General features: G+C 50.2%; 1 protein-coding gene across 1 annotated transcript in view; it reads left to right on the top strand.

Annotated features, from left to right (window-relative positions):
• Window positions 1–212: 212 nt before the first annotated feature.
• Window positions 213–20722, top strand: part of LOC138480668 (mucin-2-like) — a 75648-nt gene continuing 55138 nt past the window's right edge. The window contains exon 1 of the mRNA XM_069612341.1: window positions 213–411. The gene's annotated coding sequence lies outside the window, so the exon portion shown is untranslated. The remainder of the gene's footprint in view (window positions 412–20722) is intronic.

The following is a 20722-nucleotide window of genomic DNA, read 5'->3' as shown; positions in this document are numbered from 1 at the left end:
CGGAGGCGCTCAGTGAGACGCTCGGGGCGAATGGGCACCTCTTTATTTGGCACTAGTATTGTGCCAGCGCATGGCATCACTTGAATGAGAAAGGTTAGGCCCATAGGTAGTGTTTAATGCCAGCACAGTGCTTATGGTCAGTATGTACAACAGTAGTGTACCAGCTCATGATGTGCGCTAAACACCTTTTGAATCTATTCCCAGGTCCGATCGACCAGAGACCTACAGCCAATGGAAGAGTCTTCAGCAGGACCAGACCCAGAGCATTGCCTGCCGTGCCCAACATCCGCAAGAAAAGGGCAGCACCTGCTTCCTCACCATCCAAAATCTCTGACCTTGCAGTCACTATAACGGGCAATACGATAAGGCTGGAATGGACCGCGCCATCAGGAGATCTACCCCAGGGGCAAGGTGGGTGCAGAGTCAGAAGAGGACATGGAGTAGTCCATCCTCTTGGTGCATGTTTAGTGCCACCTGGCATCGATTGGCTGTCATCGGTGGAGCCCAGTCTCTAAGACCTTTTTACGGGGTCCGTGGTATGCATGAGTTCAGTTGGCGTCCCGTTGTCTTGTGGGTGGCAGTTACCAAAAATACCAGGGGCCTCATTACGAGGTCAGCGGTAAGGGGTTAATGGCAACGGTAAGGGTACCGTTGCCGTTAAACCCTTACCGCTGCATTACGAGGTCCCTTAGCGGGTCCCGCTATGGGCGCGTGGTTTTACCAGGCACTCTTAGCGAGAGCCGCTAAGGGACAAGGGAGCTAATAACGGGCCCGCTACCAGCGGGCCCGTTATTAGTTCCATCCCCATTCCCATTGAACCCCACGGGGGCTCGAATGGGAATGGGGAATGGCTCTCAGAATGGGGACTTACCGGGTCCTCCAAGGTTGGAATGACCCGTCAGTCCCTATTTCAAGAACCCGGACCCGGAATGCGGTAAGGGGGTAGCCATGGTGCTACTCGTAATGAGGCCCCAGGAGTGTTATAGATATCATTGCTAGATGGAGTCATGACCGGGTGGTGTCAACATAGTCATGATCTGCCAGTCTTACTTTACTTACAGACAACTGGAGAGGCAATTCCACATTGAATCATTATAGCACATGTCCAGCACACTCTATTGCACCCAACCAATCACCAGGCTACGCTCATGGTGAATGCCAAACCTACCATGCCAGGGTAACATGGCCTCAGAACATTGTCAGGCCAGCTTCTTCTGCGCTATTTTAAATCAGGATAGTAAAGTATATTGTTGCTTCCATTTGGACACCCTTATCCCACACCACAAATGTATGATGCCTATTTCAAGAGGGTACTGCCCATTTTACACTTTTCCAATCAGGCACAGTGTTATTCCATGGCATTCAGAAAATAACCATGCAAGAGTCATGCAGGCTGTGTGAACCATAACATGTTGTTTGTCCCAGTAAAAGACATTGGCCCTCATTCCAAGTCTGGCGGTAGGGGATACCGGGCACCGGTAAGGAGACCAGTGCCGGTAATCCCCTACCGCCCCATTCCGAGGTCCCCTAACGGGACCCGTAAGGTACATTTGGTCGGACCAAAGGTACCTTACGGGTCCTGTTAGGGGACCAGGGCGCAAATAGCAGGATTGCCATTCGCGAGCCCGTTATTAGCGCCCTCCCCATTCCCATTGAGCCCTATGGGTGCTCAAATGGGAATGGGGAATGGCATGTTCAATGAGGACTTACCGGTCCCACCAGGGTTGGAATGGACCGGTAAGTCCCCTTTGAACAACGCCGGAGGCGGGATCGATATGGGAGGCAGCCATGGAGCTAATTTCCTCATGGCTACCACCATACTTGGTATGAGGGCCCTTGTCATGGAACGTCTTTACACCCAGAACAATATGTCCATCCTCTGAGGAATCGACTTCAGTCCTGCAGGAGTCAAGGATGAGTAGAGATTCAAGCATCCACTCTGCCCTCACACTTCCACAAACCAGGAAGCAGCAGTCCTCAATGTACAACAGGCCCAGTCAAGAGATATGCCTCCTTCGCCTTGTGTGGTAACGTGGGCAGAGGGAAGGCTATGCTCTCAAGAAGGGTGTGAATGTGCCTCAGTGGTGACCCAAACAGCAAAGCATCACAGCTCAAAATAAAGGAAAAATGTCCAAGCAAGGTTCTATAAAAAATATATACTCTTTAATTAAACACACCATCTGCACGAAAACTGAAAAATAAATCTGTACAAAAACACGCGCTTGTGGAAAAGACAGTGGAGCTGCAAGAATAGACAGCAGGCAACACGTTTGGCAAGAATACAGGTGTGAGAAGGCAATTTTAGTGACCATATTGATATGTTTTAGGAAAAAGGTGCACAGGGGACCTCACTAGTCTCGAGTGCCTAAATGGGCCTAGTGGGCAGCTATGGGTCAATAGTACCTTCTTGGTGGTTTGTCGACAGCGAACCAGGTTGTTTGGTGCTGTTTGTGCGGTTCGAGTGCAGCATTCTTGTTGTCCTAGATGGGGTGCAGTGTCGAGCAGGGGTCGAATAGAGCTTGTTCCGGTTCGAAGGCAATGAGGGGAGACAAGTGGATCATGAGGTCCAACAGAGTCGGTTCAGTGGTCAGGTCGAAGAAGCCGATGACTGGATAAGCTGGTCATATTAGAAAACCACAAAAGAGAAGCAGCACACCCTTTCTTTTTCAATCAATTCTTTCCATAGATTTAAATAATTTCGAGATGCTAATGGCTCTTCCGATCTTATCACTTTTTTACGGGTGCCTGGGAGAAAGAAAATGACTCTGGTATCAACAAATCAAACATATAAAAAAGAAGTGGAGTTCCTATTGATAATAGGAACTCCCGTCCCCTGCACACCTTTAGGTATTGGAAAAAAGTAACATTTGATCCAAGGACGCTCTCGCCTGCACCGCCGACCGCTTTGTCCCACCCGAGAAAGTCGAGGCTGCCGATGCGCCAAGGAGCATCTGCCAGTGGGGTTTCCCGCAACCTGAAGACTGCAGAGACGCCTACGACCCAACGCCCTTGCTGGGCCACAGTTCTTCAAACTCTTTGCGGTCCTGAACTAGGTGTCCGCTCATTTGGTCGAAAAAAAAAGATCGAATGACCATTTGGTGGAAACCAAATGGTCGAAAAAAAAATGGTCGAAATTTTTTTTAAATGTATTTATATATTTGTTTTCGTTTTGTTTGGTAAAAAAAAAAAAATAATATATAAAAAGGGGGATTAGGGGGGACCCCCCCAAAAAAAAAAAAAAAAAAAAAGAAAATTCGACCATTTGGATTTCGACCATTTGGTGTCGACCAAATGCTCATTCGACCATTTGGTTGTCGACCAAATGACTGGTAACCCCTGAACTATCATCACGAGGTGGCCCGCATGCCTCTTCTTTGCAGGACGCCAACGCTCCGTCGTTGACGAGCACTGCTACGAGCGAAGCTGCCACCTCACCGTTGTCATTCAACCCTTTTCCTCGTGGGATCTCGACGATCCATGGCTCCTGCCTTAAAAGGGAGCTGCTCAAGAAGGACCCGACGACAAACTCTGCTATTCCAGGTACATAGAGGTTGTAGAACTATTTTAGAAGGAAATAAGACTTATAGAACAATATATGGACTGGGCTTGTGATATATCTTTATTTTACAGGTTGCCCAGGTGGGGGGATCTCCACACAGAGCTGTGTTTAACGGTAGAGGCCAGTATTCTGCCAATTGTTCTAACCAACTGCTTTTCCTCATATGTCTATTGTTGGTTACCTTTATTAAGTGATCTGTGTGACATTTTTTTTGATAAAACATTTTTTATTGTTTTATAGCATAGTCACAACAGCCAACAATTGAGGGCCAGCATGTCCCATTTTGAGTTGATATCAATACCATCATCACCAATCAAAAATAACACTTCTCATAACTGTCTGTGCAAGTGTTCAGACCCACATCATCAACCTCCGTGGGTGCTAGGATCCCCCCTCTTCCCGCCTCCCCCATATTTTAGAGGCTTTAGTAGGGCAGCCTCTTGCATTGTATATTCGACATTCTATCGTAGCGCAGACGTCCATGTCCATTGCCCATTGTTCCAGCGTTGGGGGTTGTGGAACTCCGCATTTTTGGGCAATATTGCGCTTCATAAGGCCCGCCGCCGTGTTCAGTAGCAGCTTTTCCCACTTAGTAAGATCACTCTCTTCTGGTACGCCCAGGATTAACACTCTTGGATCTGGTTGTATAGTACGAGTGAGTATCCTAGCCAGTTCACCACAGCAAGCGTTCCAAAAGTGCGAATTCGGGGGCATTCCCAGAGGATATGAAACAACGTTCCTTCTTCCTCGCCACACCGGAGACAGTTTGAGTTGGTTGCCCTCTTCCAGCCATGTAGCAACATTCTAGGGTAGTACATTCTATGCAGAATTATGAGTTGCACCAGCCGGATCCTGGAGGAGATTGCTACTTCCGTGGGTGCATTAAGAATTGGATCCAGTCCTCTGGGTCTATCTGCCCTACATCCCTCTCCCATTTAACTTTTAGGCTTGTCAGTTCAGGAGTGGCGAAGGATGTAATGGCATTATATAGGATGGAAGTACATTTGGTGGGAATGAACGCCGGTAACATGTTACGTTCTATTGGTGTGAAGTCCGGGATATCAGCGTCCTTTGGTATGTGGGCCTTCAGGGCGTGGGTCAGTTGCATATAGTGGTACCGTTCTGTACCTGGAAGATGAAATTTTGATTGCATGTCTTCAAAAGAGGCTATGTTTCCCTCCTTCAGGATGTGTTCTATTCTCAGGATATCCGCCCTCTCCCAGCGTGGCCATGGCTCAAGCTTCTCGGTTTCCATTAAGTTACTGTTGTGCCATTGGGGTTGCGCCGTGGTTATTTTATTTTTCCAACCCACAAACGCATGTGCCTGTCTCCAAACTGTAGTGATATGGGTCGCGGTTGTTGGACGGGGGGTCTCTGGGGGTTTTGGTATAGTATATGTAGCGGGTCTGTCTCATTCAAGGTGGCCAGCTCGGCCCTTATATGGGGTAACTCCCGAACCCCATGAAGCAGGTCATTGACTACCGCAAGCTGTGAGGCCCAGTAGTAAGTTTGGAGGCGGGCACCCCTATCCCGCCCTCCCAGATCGATCTCTGAAGTGTGGACAGTGTTATGCGTGATTGGCCTCCACCCCATATGAGTTCCCTGAGGAGGGTCTCGACCCGGACAAATTCTGAGTTTGTAATTTTAAGTGGGGCATTCTGCAGAACATAGAGGAATCGTGGAGGTTGTGTGTTGCGTATTTAGTAAGGTCTGCTATGATCCAAATTCCCAGGTACCGGAAGCCCTGCCGCTCTGTTCGGTACGGGCAATCCCATGGGTGAGCCAGCTCTCCACCCTTCACCGGAAAGAGGACCGATTTTCCCCAATTAATTTTAAGCCCACTAAACTCACTATAGCGGACAAGCATCTGTGTCACTATGGGACAGGACCGGGGTGGGTCCCCTAGATACACCAGGAGATCATCCGCATATAGGGAGGTTCGGTCTTCGTGTCCTTCTGGCCATTTGAATCCCGCCCATGTTGCACTCTGGCGAAGCCAGGGCGAAGAGAAGGGGAGAGAAGGGGCATCCCTGCCACGTACCCCTGCCAAGAGGGAAGAGCCAGGAGGTCCACCCGTTCACCCTGACCTGTGCCTGAATATTGGTGTAAAGTAGTTTAACCCATCCCAGGTATCCCTCCCCAAAACCCATACGCGTCATGATTTCCCAAAGGCTTTCCCATCTGATCGAGTCGAAGGCCTTCTCAAAGTCAATTGCCAAGAGAGCAAGTGGTGTGTCGAAAATGGGGGCGCGTTCTAGTGCAAGGTGAAGCTGACGCAAGATCATTCGAGTTGACTTGTGTGGCATAAAGCCGCATTGGTCCAGGTGAATCAGAGTGTCGACCACCGGTTGCAATCGGTTGGCTAATAGCTTGGCTAGGACCTTGGCTTCGCTGTTAATTAACGATATCGGCCTATAGGAGGTGCATCTCTCTGGGGGCTTGTCGGATTTAGGAATAACTACAATGGTAGCTTTGCACAGATCTGATGGGAGAGTGCCCTGTTCCCGGCCGTGTAGCAGCATTTTGTGAAGGGGGGCTGCCATGTTGTTCGTACCCAGTTTTTGCCAGGTTTCAACCAGGAACCCGTTGGGGCTCAGTGTTTTCCCTGTTTGTAGTTGCGCTAGGGCTTCTGCAATTTCAGCTTCTCAGAGGTCAGAGTCTAGCTCCGTTCACTGTTGCGCTGTTAGAGAAGGGAATGTTATACAGTCTAGTCGGGTCGGGTCCAGTGAGGAGGTTGGGGACTGGTATAGTGTGGCATAGAACTGGGCAAAGGCTTCCGCAATTTCGGCATCTGACTGGTGCCCCCCCCCCCCCGGGTAATGATCTCCCGGACACAGCGCTGGCCCTCGTCCCTCCTCTCCAGCCAAGCCAGCATTTTGCCGGCTTCATCCCCAAGCTCATATATTCTCGCCCTGGAATCCCAGTGAGCTTGTTTGGCGTTGTCTAGCGTTAAGTTGCGGAAGCGCTCAGTGGCACGTTTGAGGGATCCCTGAGTCTGGAGGGTTGGGTCTAGGATATGATTATTCTCCCACCGGGTCACCTCCCGTTCTGCCTCTGTTATCCCTCAGAGCCTTTCCCTCTTTTTGTTCGCTATCCAGGAGATTATCTCTCCCAGCAGCACAGTTTTGTAGGCCTCCCATATTGTTACTGGGTTGTTTACCCCCATGTCGTTAATCTCAAAGTATTCGGTGGATGCTTCAGTAAGGCAGTCCACCAGTTCTGGCAACCCAAGATAGTAATTGTTTAGTCTCCATGTTTTAGGGGGGGTTATACCATGCATTCGGAGTTCCACCAGCAGGGGTGAGTGGTCCGAGATTCCATGGGGGAGCAAGTCCGCAGACAATACCCTGTAAAGGTCAGTGTTCAGGAGGAGGAGGTAGTCGAGCCTGGAGAGGGAGCCATGGGCCCCGGAGTGGAATGAGTAACCCTTGGTGCCCGGGTGAAGTTCCCGCCACATGTCGCAAAGGCCTAAGGCAGATACAAAATTGAATAGCTTTGTGGGGGTAGTCGGGTTGCGTTGTCTGAGGTGGGTACGGTCATGACGTTGTTAAAGTCCCCGCCCAAAAACCACTTTTCGGGTTGATGTTTGCCCATGAGGGTAGTTAGTTCGTCCAATAGCTCCTGCTCCAGTCCTGGATGGGAGTATATTGATACAAAAGCTAGTGTTTCGCCCCAAATTGTTCCCAAAATTAGAGTGTAGCGGCCCCGAGGGTCTTGTTCTAGAGTCTGCAGAGAGAATGGGATGCGTTTATGTATGAGAATGAGGGTACCCCTGGATCCCATAGAGTATCCCGCGTGGAAGGCGGCTCTGTAGTTCGTTCTCCAGAAGAGGGTACATTGTGTTCCCGCTAGGTGTGTTTTGGTTAGCAGGTCCACATCGGGGGAGTGTCTGCCCAGTAGTTGCTTAATGAGGCGTCTCTTAATCGCGGATCCCATCCCGTTTACGTTCCAGGTGAACACTTTGAGGGACCTGGGGCGATCAGTCGATGGCGACTGGGTTTGAGTCGGTGCCATTTAGCGCGTTTAATGAGGGGTTGGCCGGAGAACCTGCGGGGTCCAGGGTCCTGCTCCTGGTGCTGTGATGTGGGTTGTGCCGAGGGTGATGGTTGAAATGCTGTCTGGACATGCTGTAACCCCAACTAACAAGAAACTGTAGAAACCCGTGGCAATTGTATGGGTGCCACTGTACCCTAATCGGTGAATAGAAACTTTCTCCCCAAACTCCCCCATCCCTATACTCCAACCCCAACTGAAGCATCTGTCGTCCCATCCTAACTTGTCAAACAATTAAACTTCAAATCGCATGTATCGGTTCTGCACCAGTTGAGCTTCGCCATTGTGTGTTGACACTGAAGCTAAGCAGTCTAGTGCTCTTGTTTGATGTTGTGTGTTCGTTTCTTCATTAGGGGGACCGGCTCTAGCTTGGCCGCCAGACATTGAGTGCTTTGTGGTTCACATTCTCTTTTCAGAGCTGAGGCTCCATTGCATTTTTGCTTACAGCTGTTACAATGGTTTTGGGCTTTGCTGTTCTCTATTATTAATTTCCCTGTTGCGGCCTCTCTTCTTGTTGTTGGGGCCTGATGTCTGGTGGTCGCTCTGGATGTGGTCAATCGCGTCCCCCCCTGGTTTCTTTCTTGCGTTCCAGTCTCCCTCTATGTGTCTTTCTGCCCAGTTCCACGCTTCTTTGGGGTCTGTGAAATGCACCGTCATGCCATTGTGGAAAATTTTGAGTTGAGCTGGGAAGATTAGGCCGTATTTAGCTCCCATTTAATGTAGCTTTTTCTTGAGTGGATCAAATGGTTGGCGTGCTTTTTGCACCTCTCTAGTGAAGTCGGGAAAAAAGGCGATTTTAGTTCCGTCGAAGGTGATGCGCCCTTTCGCTCTTGCCATCTGCAGCACAGCGTCCCTATACCTGTAGTCTTGCGATAACTGTGCACGGTGGTGCACCAGGTATGACTTTACCCGTTGGAATGCGGTGCGCCCGCTCGATGGAAAAGAACTTGGAGAAGGATTCCGCCTTGTATATACCAGTGAGCCATTGTCCATACTTGGCCCTTCTGCTTTTTCCGGGATACCGATTATGCAGATATTATTGCATCTGGATCTGCCCTCACTGTTGTCCACCCTTGCTTCCAGGGTCTTAATACGGTCCAGCATGCTAGCCATGTGTCGGTTGACCCCCCGTAAGTTGTCCTCGGTCTCTGAGATGCGCGCCTCAGCCTCCCCAGTGCGTGAAGTCAGCTTTTGGAGGTTGTGCCTCAGTAATGACACATCAGCGCCAATACTGTCCATTTATTTCTCCATTGATGTTCTGGAGCTGGCAATGGCACTCATCACGTCCCTGAGGGAGATGTCATCCTGCACCTGTTCTGGGTCCGTTGATGTCAACCGCTCTGGTGAGCGGGACATCGGTGTGGTCGCGTATTGTTCTATCCTACTCTGTGTGGAGGTTTTCCTGGGCTTGTCTTTCCCCATATTGTCTGCACGTCTTGGAGTCGTGGGAGATTACTTCAGTTCTGGGGGGGGCGCCATGCTAGCCTGTGAGGGCGCTCGAGGAAGGTTAGGTTTGTTGTCTCCTGAGACATAGAGCCCAGAAGGGGGCGGTACTGCAGGACCACCCGGCGTGAGCCTCCGCTCCACTGTACCCTCCAGCTGACAAGAGTGACTACAAGAAGCAGGTCTCCATATGCCGCAGTACTTGCTGTGTTTGTGCGCATATGTATGTTTCACTCGTTTTGAGCAGGTCTGGAGTGTTCTCTCCCTCTTTGCTGTGGTATAAGTCTATTATTCACCCGCAGAAACCGGCAGTATTGGGACACCGGCTCCGCAGGTGGAGCAATTGTAGTGCGCAGGCCCCCGCCTACTCCTCACCGTGGGTGGGCCTGCTTCTTTTGCTGTCGTTTCTTGCCCCTGCTGCGTGTTATGTCCATTCCTCTGGGGCACTCGCAGGCGCCCGTGCGCTTCGCCCCAGTGTTGTAGGTTCGAGAATTGGGGGGTGCCCCCCCTGCCACCCACTATTAGCGATGTCCCCTCCTCTTCCACGCCGTGTCGCACGGCCTGGGGGGGTGCTTAGGCAGCCGCGCTCTGGAGTATCGCTGTGCCCGCTCTCACCCGTGCTGTTCTGGATGGCACTGCGGGACCCGCAGGGTCTTTACTGCTGTGCTAACGTGTCGGGAGGGCAGGCAAGGGCCCGCGCCCACTGTCGTCACCTCCCGTCCCCCTCCTTCCTTTCTCCTTACCGCAATGCTCTGTCTGCTTGCTCCGGGTGCGTGTGCCGGCGCTGCAGTGGAGAAGGTCCAGCAGGCGCTCTCCGCAGAGCGGCGCACCCGCGACTGTGATGTGAGATCAGGCAGCAGTCCAGGCTGGTCACAGCACAGCGTTGACTTACCCCAGGAGGGGCAGTGGTGATTCTTTCCTCGCTTAAGGCGCCGCAGGAGTGATAGGGTGATTCCTCGTTGACTTTTCACTGCTATCAGGCTGTTGGGTCCCTGGGCTCCGAGCTCTGTATGCCAGCTGGTGGCAGCCCTTCGTCGCTGCTTGGGTGCGGAGGAGGAGTCTCTTCGTTCGGCTGTGCGCCGAGGTGTAATCACCACAGCGTCTCTTGGCCAAAGTGGCCCGGCACAAGGGAGAGCGGGCGTATGTTGGCTCCGGTCGATTTCTCCCTTTCCACAGCTACAGGGCAGGCGGCTGCACTCGATCAATTCTGTCCTCAGGCTGGTTGCCTTACAGGGTTGCCGCGCTCTCCACCTCTTACATGTTTTCGGCTGCCATCTTAGATATCCTCCGCGGCCTGCTGCCTGAGTCTGTCGGGAGCCGTATCTTACGAATCCCGCACCGGTTCCGGTCCACTATGTCCCGATTCGGTGCGGCAGAGTTTCGTACGTCGCTGGAGTATTTTTCAGGCTTCTCACATACTTTTTGAAGGTAGGATGGGTGTAGCATTAGGCTGGTGGCCGGGAGCGACGAAGGATCACATCCTCATCGTACGCGCGCTGGCCACGCCCCGATCTGTGTGACATTTGACCAGAGTATAGTTGATGCACTTTAATGAGATCTGATAATAAGTGTGGTACCACTTAGAACTGTGTATATTTGCCATTATAGATTAACTAAGCACAAAGTGAGTAATTGTGATTGTTTATAACCTTGAACTTAATTATACAAAGACTGTGTTTTAACTAATACAGTGTGTGGACATTCCTTTGTGGGGACTTGGGGACTACACTGTACTTAAGAACCAGCCTGCATCACCTCTTGAGAAGCTAGGCCTTGATTGCTCGACCACGTACCAATATTGAGAATCTCGGCAGGGGTTCTCTGTGCCTCTCCTCTACCAGATAGAGAGTGGACGTACAGACACCCCCTCCAGCGTCTTCACACTGGCGGCAGCGGTGGGATGATTATGGTTTTAAGAATCAGTGTATAACCGTGCCACTTACAAAATATCTACACTTTAATAAATTAAGGTTTGGTTGTGTACAAAATAACTGCATTACAAGCGATGGAGTCTATTGCAAATGGTAAATTGACTAGGATGAGCTTAGAGGCTCTCCAGAGTGCTTGTGAAGCCAGGGAGTTAGACTTTGTGGATAAGTCTAGGGCTGAGCTGATAGCTGCCCTGATGGACTACCAGACTGATGGTGAAACTCTTGAAGGGGGGATGCAACCAATGACGACTCTGCCCCAAGGGTTGTTGCTGAATCTGTTTCTGGAAATGCCATGATTCCTGCTGCCTCTGTTCCAAGCTCCAGCAATGTTTCTTCATGGAATGCCTTGGAACTTGAGTTATTAAGGATGAAATTGGCCTTTGAATACCGCAAGTTGGAAATAGATGCTAAGCTTAAGAAAGAGGAGTTGGCACAACAAGTGGAGCTCAGAATAGGGATCTTGAACTCAAAGATAAGGACCTTGAACTCAAGAACAAGGACACTGAATGTCAGAGAATCCAGCTAGAGAGAGCTAGAGTGGAGACTTCAGCTAAATCGGTTGAGAGTGTCAGGTCCCCAGCCACGAAGTTTATGAAAGATTTGGTTGGTGTGTTTGTGGAGGGTTTTGATATCCTCCAATGGATTGAAGCATTTCAGATGGCTTGTGCAATTCATGATGTAGATAAGAGAGATTGGGCATAGTGTTTAAGCAGAGTGCAACAGACTGGATATGACTGTATTCAGTGTGGAAGAAAGGGGTCAGTATGAGCGCATGAAGTCTGCTTTGATTGTCATGTTTGGCAAAATACCTACCCAATACCTTAAAAGGTTCAGGGATTTTAAGAAAAGAGAGAATGTGTCTTGGGTTGACTGCGTGAGTGCTGCGCACATGAACATAATGGGGTGGATTGATGGATACAAGGTAAAAACTTGTGTTGAATTGTCTCACCTTTTGTTTTTTGAGCATTTTTCTGAAGCCTGTTCACCAGAGCTGTATCAGTATGTTGCTGAGCAGAACATTTTGGACCCCTTTAAGCTGGCTAGGTTGGCTGACAAGTGGGTCTCCCACTGGGTTTCCCCCTAAGGACAACTGTGGGAAGGACAAGGACAAAGAAAAGGGGGCCTCTCAGAAAGCTGAGGAGTCCCAGAAGCTGTCACAGTCGAGTAAACCAAAACATTCCTCTCCTAAAACCCATAAATCTAGTGGGGATAAGTCATCTGTGGGTGGGAATAAGAGTAGTGGTCCACCTGCTGCAAAGCAGGCTCCCGGTGGTTCCAGTACCGTACCCCGCACTCCTGGCGCTTGTTGGGACTGTGGGGCTCTGGATCACAAAAGGGGTGACTCCAAGTGTAAAGGTAAGGCACTTGGAGTACAGGCTGTCAGCCTGACCTACCCTTACCCCGTGTCTGAGGTGGAGGCCACTGTCCTCCCCTCCTCTACAGGAATCACATTTGGTGCTCCTGTAGAGATTTCCTTAGTGTCCCTTGGGACCTGGGACCAGTACGCAGAGGTACTGGTGACAATCCCACAGAACACCCGTAGGTTTTTCAGAAGTGTCCTCTTGAATGGCCAGCCTTCTACTGGCTTGAGAGACACTGGGGCAAGCATGACAGTGGTGGACAGGACCCTGCTCAAGACAGAGGACTATGTAGGTGCTCCGGCGAGAACCACCAGGTTAGCTGGTGGGCCTCCCAAATTATAGCCTGTAGCCTTAGTCACACTCATGTTTGGAGACAAGACAGCAAAGCTTCCTGTCCTGGTTCAGGACAATGTCCCTGCTAACATTCTGTTAGGTAATGATCTAGTGGAGTTGGGGTTGATCTTGGATGGTCTCCCCATGACCTCTGCTGCAGTCACTAGGTCACAGGTGACACAGGGTCTAGCTGTTAGTCAGATACCCGAGCCAAAGGTGAGGCCTAAGGCAAGAAGATGGAAGAACAAGAAGGCCACCTCTGTGAAGAGGGCTCCTTCTCTTCCTGCTGTTCCTACAGCACCCATTGGGATCCATGCTCCGGATGGGCTGGGTCCAGTGGAAAACCCAAACTCAACTCCTGATGGGGAAGAGATAGAATACTCACCTGTGGGAGAGGTTCTCAACCTGGAGGACCACCCCGACCTTCAATGCCTGCAGGCTGAAGGGGGACCATCCCGGGGCAGACTTCTGTAAGGGACAGAGAGAGTGCCACTCTCTCGAAGGTCTGAGGAAACAGGCTCTGTCCCAGGCACAAGGAGAAGTGCCTAGGACATTCCGGATCTATTGGGAGGGTGAGCTCCTTGTTAGTGAGCCCACTAAGCCTGAACCTGGTGCCCTCAAGAGGTTGGTGGTACCCCAGGTTTACAGGCCCTTCCTGCTGCAGTTGGCGCATGAGGTACCCTTAGCTGGTCATCTTGGTACCAAGAACTAAGCAGAGGCTCTCTGCCCATTTCTACTGGCCCCAGATGGGAGTAGAAGTGGAGTCCCACTGCAGGACCTGCACAACATGCCAGTTATCTGGCAAGACTGGAGGCAGTGTCATTGCCCCACTGCAGCCATTGCCAGTGGTTGGCACACCATTTGAGAGGGTGGGCATCGACATTGTCGGTCCCCTTGACCCTCCCACTTCAGGTGGACATCGGTTCATCCTGGTCTTAGTTGATCATGCCACCAGGTATCCTGAGGCTATACCCCTTCGGACTGTTACTGCCAAGGTGGTTGCCAGGACTCTCGTGGGCATTTACACCCGTGTTGGATTCGCCAAGGAGGTTGTCTCTGACAGAGGATACAACTTCATGTCTAGTTACATGAAAAGCATGTGGAAAGAGTGCGGGGTAACCTACAAGTTCTCCACCTCTTACCATCCCCAGACCAATGGTCTGGTTGAGAGATTTAACAAAACTCTCAAGGGCATGATAGGCGCTTTGGAAGAGCTCCTAAGGAAGAAGTGGGATCTTCTCCTGTCATGCCTGCTGTTCGTTTACAGAGAGGTACCTCAAGAGGGTGTTGGTTTCAGCCCCTTTGAGTTACTCTTTGAACATCCCGTGAGGGGGCCCCTTGCCTTGATCAGAGAAGGTTTGGAAGCCAACCCTCCAGGTCCCGCCAAGCAAGTGGGGGACTATGTGTTAGGCCTCAGATGGAGGATAACACAGATGATGGGTCAGGCAACAGCAAATCTCAAAGCCAGCCAGGAATTGAACAAGTACTGGCATGACCTTAAAGCCTCGTAAGTGGATTGGACTCCTGGACAGGAAATCCTTGTGATGGAGCCTACCAAGCCTAGAGCTTTGGCAGACAAGTGGACTGGACCCTTCAGCATCATCTCCAAGATAGGCAAAGTCAATTATCTGGTTGACATGGGAGTCCCTGTGGTAGCCCCTCAGGTATTCCATGTTAATAAGCTCAAGCCTTTCCACAGGCGAGCAGAAGTCTCATGTCTCTTGCTAGCTTCAGAGCAAGAAGAGGAAGAGAGTGAGCACCTTCCTGATTTCTCTCCAGATTTAACAATAGAGCAGCAGAGGGCTTGCAGGGCTTTGCTCCGGCAGTATGCCTCTCTGTTTTCACTGACACCAGGCCGTGGTGTAGGCACGAAATTGAGACTGGTGACAGTGTGCCTGTCAAAAGCAGGTGCTACCGTATGTCAGATACAGTTAAGAACCACATCCAGGCTGAGGTCGCAAAGATGTTGGATCTGGGTGTTATTGAACCCTCAACCAGTCCCTGGTCCAGTCCAGTGGTCCTTGTCCCCAAGGCAAGTTCCCAGGCAGGTACCAAGGATTGGAGGTTCTGCGTGGACTACCGAGGAGTCAATGCCATCACCAAAACTGATGCGCACCCATTGCTCAGGGCTGATGAGCTTGTGGACTTCATAGGTGCTGCCAAATTTGAGAGCACCTTTGACCTTACCTCAGGCTATTGCCAAATAGCTCTGACGGACCATGCCAAGGAAAAGACGGCGTTCTCAACACCAGAGGGACTCTACCCGTTTAGAGTCATGCCTTTCGGGTTGAAGAACGCCCCTGCCACTTTCCAGAGATTAGTCAACCATGCGCTCAGTGGGCTGGAGGCCTTTTGTGTGGCCTACTTAGATGACATTGCCATCTACAGTTCCACCTGGGAAGAGCATTTGACACACCTGGATAAGGTGTTGCAGGACTTGAAAAGGGCTAACCTCACTATCAAGCCCACCAAGTGCCAGATAGCTCAGGGGAAAGTCACATACCTTGGTCATGAGGTAGGAGGGGGTCAAATCCAACCTCTCCACTGTAAGGTACAGGATGTACATGACTGGGTGACTCCCACTACTCAAACCCAGGTGAAAGCCGTTTTGGGCCTCACTGGGAACTATTGCAATTTCATGGCAGACTATGGAACCATAGCTGCACCACTGACAGCTCTGACTTCACCCAAACAGCCTAGGAAGGTTAATTGGGCTGAAGACTGTCAGAGGGCCTTTGATGGCTTTAAAGAAAGTCTGTGTAGGGCACCTGTGTTGTGTGCTCCTGATTACAGCAAGCCCTTTATCGTTCAAACTGACGCCTGCAACACCGGAATTGGAGCTGTCTTGTCTCCATTAGATGACAAAGGAAGGGAACATCCTATCATATTCATCAGTAGACAACTCAAGGGTAGAGAACGTAGGTGGGCTACTGTTGAAAAGGAATGTTGCAGCATAGTTTTGAGCCTTAGGCGTTTTAGGCCCTACCTTACGGGGTCTACCTTCAAGGCCGAAACAGATCATAAGCCCCTGAGTGGCTTATGCAGATGAAAGGTGAGAACCCGAAACTGCTCAGGTGGTCCATTAGCCTGCAAGGGCTAGACTTCACCATAGAGCATAGACCAGGGAAGAGTCACGATAATGCAGATGGCCTTTCAGGAAGGTATGTTGACTCTCTGGATGAGGGTGTTTATCTCGTGGGAGATTAGGCACCCTAATCTCAGTCTGGGGGGGCGACTGCGATGCTGGAAATGCATCAGAGGGACAGGGCCTCCGTATCCTTGTCCTTTACTGCTTTTTATTATCTGTTCTGTCGTGTTTTCCGCGCAAGAGTTCATGTGGGACTCCTGGCAGTGCAGCTCTCTCTTTTGGTTTGGTGTGCAGACCCATGGGATACCCTTATGGCACCCATGGGTGGGGGTACAACCCTGTGCTCCTAGTGTATGTTTCTGGGCACGTGTGTGTGGCCCACAGAGCAGGGTATGGGCTGAAGGCAGCTCCGTGCTGAATTTGACAGGTGCTCTGAGTATCCTCCATTTTGGGATACCCAGGCTCTGCCATTGGAATCAGTTGATTCCTGATAGGAAACAAGATGGCCCCTGTGGCCTCCTTTCTTTCTATTGCTTGTTACCTTGTTTTCCCAAAGTCCTAGGAAGCCCTGACTCTGTCCCTTCCCACTGACTGGCTGTTGGGTGGAAGTTCCATATATGGTGTTGTTGTGAAGTCCAGGCCAGACAGGCATGAGCCTTCCCAGTGACTGTATGTTGTAGGTACACCCTGTGGGTGGGACCAGGGTGAATGGAGTGTGTGACCGATATGCATTTCTTGTTGTGGGTGTCTAGTTTCTGGTGTTTGACACAATGACTGAGACAGCCCTGCCTGAAACTGGTATGAATGCAGTGTGGAGTGTTGAATAGCTGGGTACTTGTCCCAATGCACATAACTGCCATGTCCCTTGTCCCTGGCCCTCACTGGCAAGTCAGCCTTCCAGTTAGGCCCAGGTCAAAGGCCTTAAAACCTCATCCAAGACTCTCTTGGAGTCAGTCCTGGCGCCTTTGGCGCCAGGCTCACAACCATCATGAAGACCAACATTAGAATGGGACTATTTACTTGGGACTATTTAACTTGTGGGGGTTCAGCCAACAATGCACTGCAACTCCTGGTTCACTGAAGAACTATCTGACCTTCGCACCAAGAAACGCAAAGCCCTATCCAGATGGCAAGCAGCGCCCAATCAATCCTCGCTTAAAGATTTTAAAGAGATCTCTTTGACCTACAAAAAAGCCATATTCCACGCCAAATCCGAATCCTACAATCAGAGAATTACAAATGCCAGCTCCAAATCAAGAGAAATATTCTCCATATTCAAAGAACTCACCACACCTGCCCCCGGCCCAGTTGAAATCATCAAGGATGAAGCCTGGTGCACAGGCATCCAGGCTGCCCTCCTCAACAAAGTTAAAACTCTCCAAGACAAAATAGCCTCACAACGCAAAGCTCTCAACACCCCTACTTGCTCGCCCACACCTTCCACCAACAACTCTCTCTCACAAACACCCCTTTTTGCTTTTAGAGAAGTCTCAGAGACGGAAGTCAAGGACCTCCTCAAAAAAATCAAACCTTCCACCTGCAAAGGGGATATCTGCCCACCCTCATTAATCAAAGAGTGCTCAGAATCCCTCACCCCCATCATTACAGCTTTCATCAATGCCTCCTTCGCATCTGGAACTGTACCACAATGCCTAAAAGAAGCCTGGGTCCGCCCGCTCCTAAAAAAACCCTCTCTCGATCCTTCCTCCCCTAACAACTATCGCCCCATCACCACCGTCCCCTTTCTCCTAAAAATCCTAGACAAAGCCGCACACAATCAAATCCAACACTACCTGGAAACCAACACCATCCTAGGCAAAAGACAATCAGGCTTCCGCAAAGGCCATGGGACTGAAACTGCCCTTCTAGATTTAAAAAATCAAATTACCAAAATAATGGACACAGGCAAACCTGCTCTCCTCCTCCTGCTCGACCTCTCTGCAGCATTTGACCTGGTCGACCACAGCATTCTCACATCTCACCTCTTCAATGCTGCACACTTCTCTCACAAGGCTACCACCTGGATCACATCCTTCCTTGAAGGTAGGGCCATGAAAGTGTACTCCGACCAGGACAGCGCCCCCCCCCACCACTATAAATTGTGGAGTCCCACAAGGGTCCTGCACTGCACCAACCCTTTACAACCTATTCACCAAAACCCTCTTTGACTTACTGGACTCCCTCAACATAGCGTACACAAACTACGCAGATGACACGCAAGTTCTCCTCCCCCTCTCCGGAGACTACGACCTAGACTCAGAAGCCCTCTTCAAAATCTACTCGACTATCCAAACTTGGATGGCTATCAATGGTCTCTGCCTAAACGGAGACAAAACCGAAATCATCATCCTAGCCCCCAACGAAACACTAACCAAACTCAGCCCCAACTATTCTCACATGATCATCGACAGTATTAGCATACCTGTCTCCTCTGCCGTCAAGACCTTAGGAGTCTACATTGACGCCACACTCTCAATGACTAGACAAACCAGCGCCATCGCCTCAGCGTCTGCTCTGACCACCAAACTCATTTACGCCATCAAACCTTACCTCACCACGCCTAACTGCCTCTCCATAGCTAGAGCTACTATAGGAGCCAGATTGGACTACTGCAACGCCCTCCTGGCAGGCACATCGTCTAAAAACCTAAGCAGGCTCCAAATAGTGCAAAACAATGCCCTCCGCGCTGCACTACACATCCCCAAAACTGACCATATTTCACAGGCCAGAAGACTTGTCCACTGGCTCCCAGTCAAGGAAAGAATCAACTTTAAAATCCTCACTCTCACACACAAGTGCATCAATCACACAGCACCCCCCTACCTATCTGAAACTATAACTAAGAACTCTTCCATCCGTCCCAGAAGAAGCCATCACGCCAACCAACTCCGAGTACCCACTGTAAAAAGAGCCAAAGCCGGCGGCATAGGCTTCCCACACATAGCTCCTAAGCTCTGGAATGCCCTCCCTAACTCACTCAGAGCAGAACCTTCTCTGTACTCCTTTCGCAAATCTCTCAAAACCACTCTATTCAACTAACTCCATCCTTCCTTCACCCACACCAGCTCGCATACGTCTGTTACGAAATGTGCCTTGTAATGAAAACTGCTTTGTAACCATCTTCCTTCCACGGTAACCAGATTATGTATGTCCTCATGTAACAGCGCCACGATGCCCCCGGGCTGACGTGCGCTTTAAATAAATCTGAATAAATAAATAAATAAATAAATAACATGGAGGCACACACATAGCTCAGTTACAAGGAACTGAGCTATGCGGTCTAGTCTTTTGGGTGTGCCAGGCCTGGGACTACTTTACCTGGACTACTTTGGGTGTGGCAGGCATGGGACTATTTTACCTGCGACTATTTAAACCACACCCAAACAGCAGAACACGCTTCGTGTTATTCTGCTGTGGGCAGCGTGACGCTCACTGTGTCCAGTTCTTTGATGCCAGCTTACCTGAAACCAAGGATTTGCAGAGAGAGAAAGAACACAAAGAAACTTACCTGGAACAATATCCTGTCTTCAATCCATCGCTGACTGCAGTTCCACTCACCTGAAGGTACAAACTCCATCATCCGGCACCGCATACATCCTGGAATACCATAACCTGGAAAGAGGAGAAAAAAAGACAGCATTACTAAGCGTTTATTCACGTTTCTTCCCGAATGAAGAAAGCCACACAATTCTTACCTGGGTAGTCATCTCCGGGTCAGTATCATTGCTGGAACATTACGGCGCTCGGCAAGGAGAGAAAAGACACAGGTTAGCAATATAAAAGGTGAAACAGCGCCGCGCATCGCACATTACTCACTGGACAGCATCGCGCACACCGCGCTTTCGCCTACCGGCCCATGCTCATCTTCAAACTGCTTGACAACACAAAAATACCTTTCCATACCTAAAAGGAAAGAAGCAAGACATTATTATTCGAACTAAGAGGAACATAAGAACTGCATATAAAGCCTGTAAAGCAGCAAGCCTACAGAGTCGCAGCAGGCCTGAATTCCCACAGGAGGGCTTGCACCAGTGAAGTAACTTGGTCGTTGCTCGCCCCCCACATCTAAGTGTCCCTGCCATGAGGAGCAGGACTGAGAATCCACCTTTTACAATATTAAGACCCATCTTTAACCAGTGGCCTCACCAAGGGACCGGGAGAGGTTTCGAGAGTGCAAATCATCCAACCAGGGCTGGGTGGCGTCCCCGTGGATACCAGGTGAGCGTAACAGAACGCAAAGCCTCAATAATATTATCCACCTGGGCGTCATGGAGACTTCAGAGACTGACAAGTTAGTTCAGTTGTTGAGACAATTACGCGCTAAAGTACATTCAGCCAGGCAAGAAACCAACGCTCTTAGGAGGGATTTGATTGTTACTAAGGATCGTACCAACGAAATAAGTAGACAATTGCTCCAATCACAGACAGGACAGGCCCCATTGCCTGCTAACATTCCGCCAGCACCTGTACCAACTTCTTCCACCAATCCAGTATAAATACCCTTACTGAGGCAGTTCCTTTAGCTCCTCCTGAACGATTTACAGGGGACCCCAAGAAGTATGCAACGTTCATGAACCAGTGTCGTCTTCATTTCCTTTGCAGACCTGGGGCTTTTCCTAACGACCAAGTGCGGGTTGCTTTTGTCTTGTCATATCTGAGTGACAGTGCTGCGGATTGGTCGGTACCATTGGTAAGTCAGGATAACCCCGATGGAAATGGAAAAACTCTTTGCTCGTCATACCCACGGCCAAGCAATAGACAGCAAACTTGTGTCACTCCGTCAAGGAAGTCAAGACTTGCTTACATATATAGCAACATTTAACAGACTAGTCGCTGAAGCTGGGTGGCCTGAGAAAAAAAGGACCACACTATTTCATCAGGGTCTACGAGGGGAAGTAAAGGATGTCCTTGCTCAAGTGGTTAACCCACCTAAAGACTGAGGAGAATTCATCAA

The sequence above is a fragment of the Ambystoma mexicanum genome, chromosome 5p (assembly GCF_040938575.1).
Source record: "Ambystoma mexicanum isolate Mex_15411 chromosome 5p, UKY_AmexF1_1, whole genome shotgun sequence".
In the NCBI taxonomy this organism is placed as follows: domain Eukaryota; kingdom Metazoa; phylum Chordata; class Amphibia; order Caudata; family Ambystomatidae; genus Ambystoma; species Ambystoma mexicanum.
This window is presented reverse-complemented; position numbering and strand designations above follow the sequence as displayed.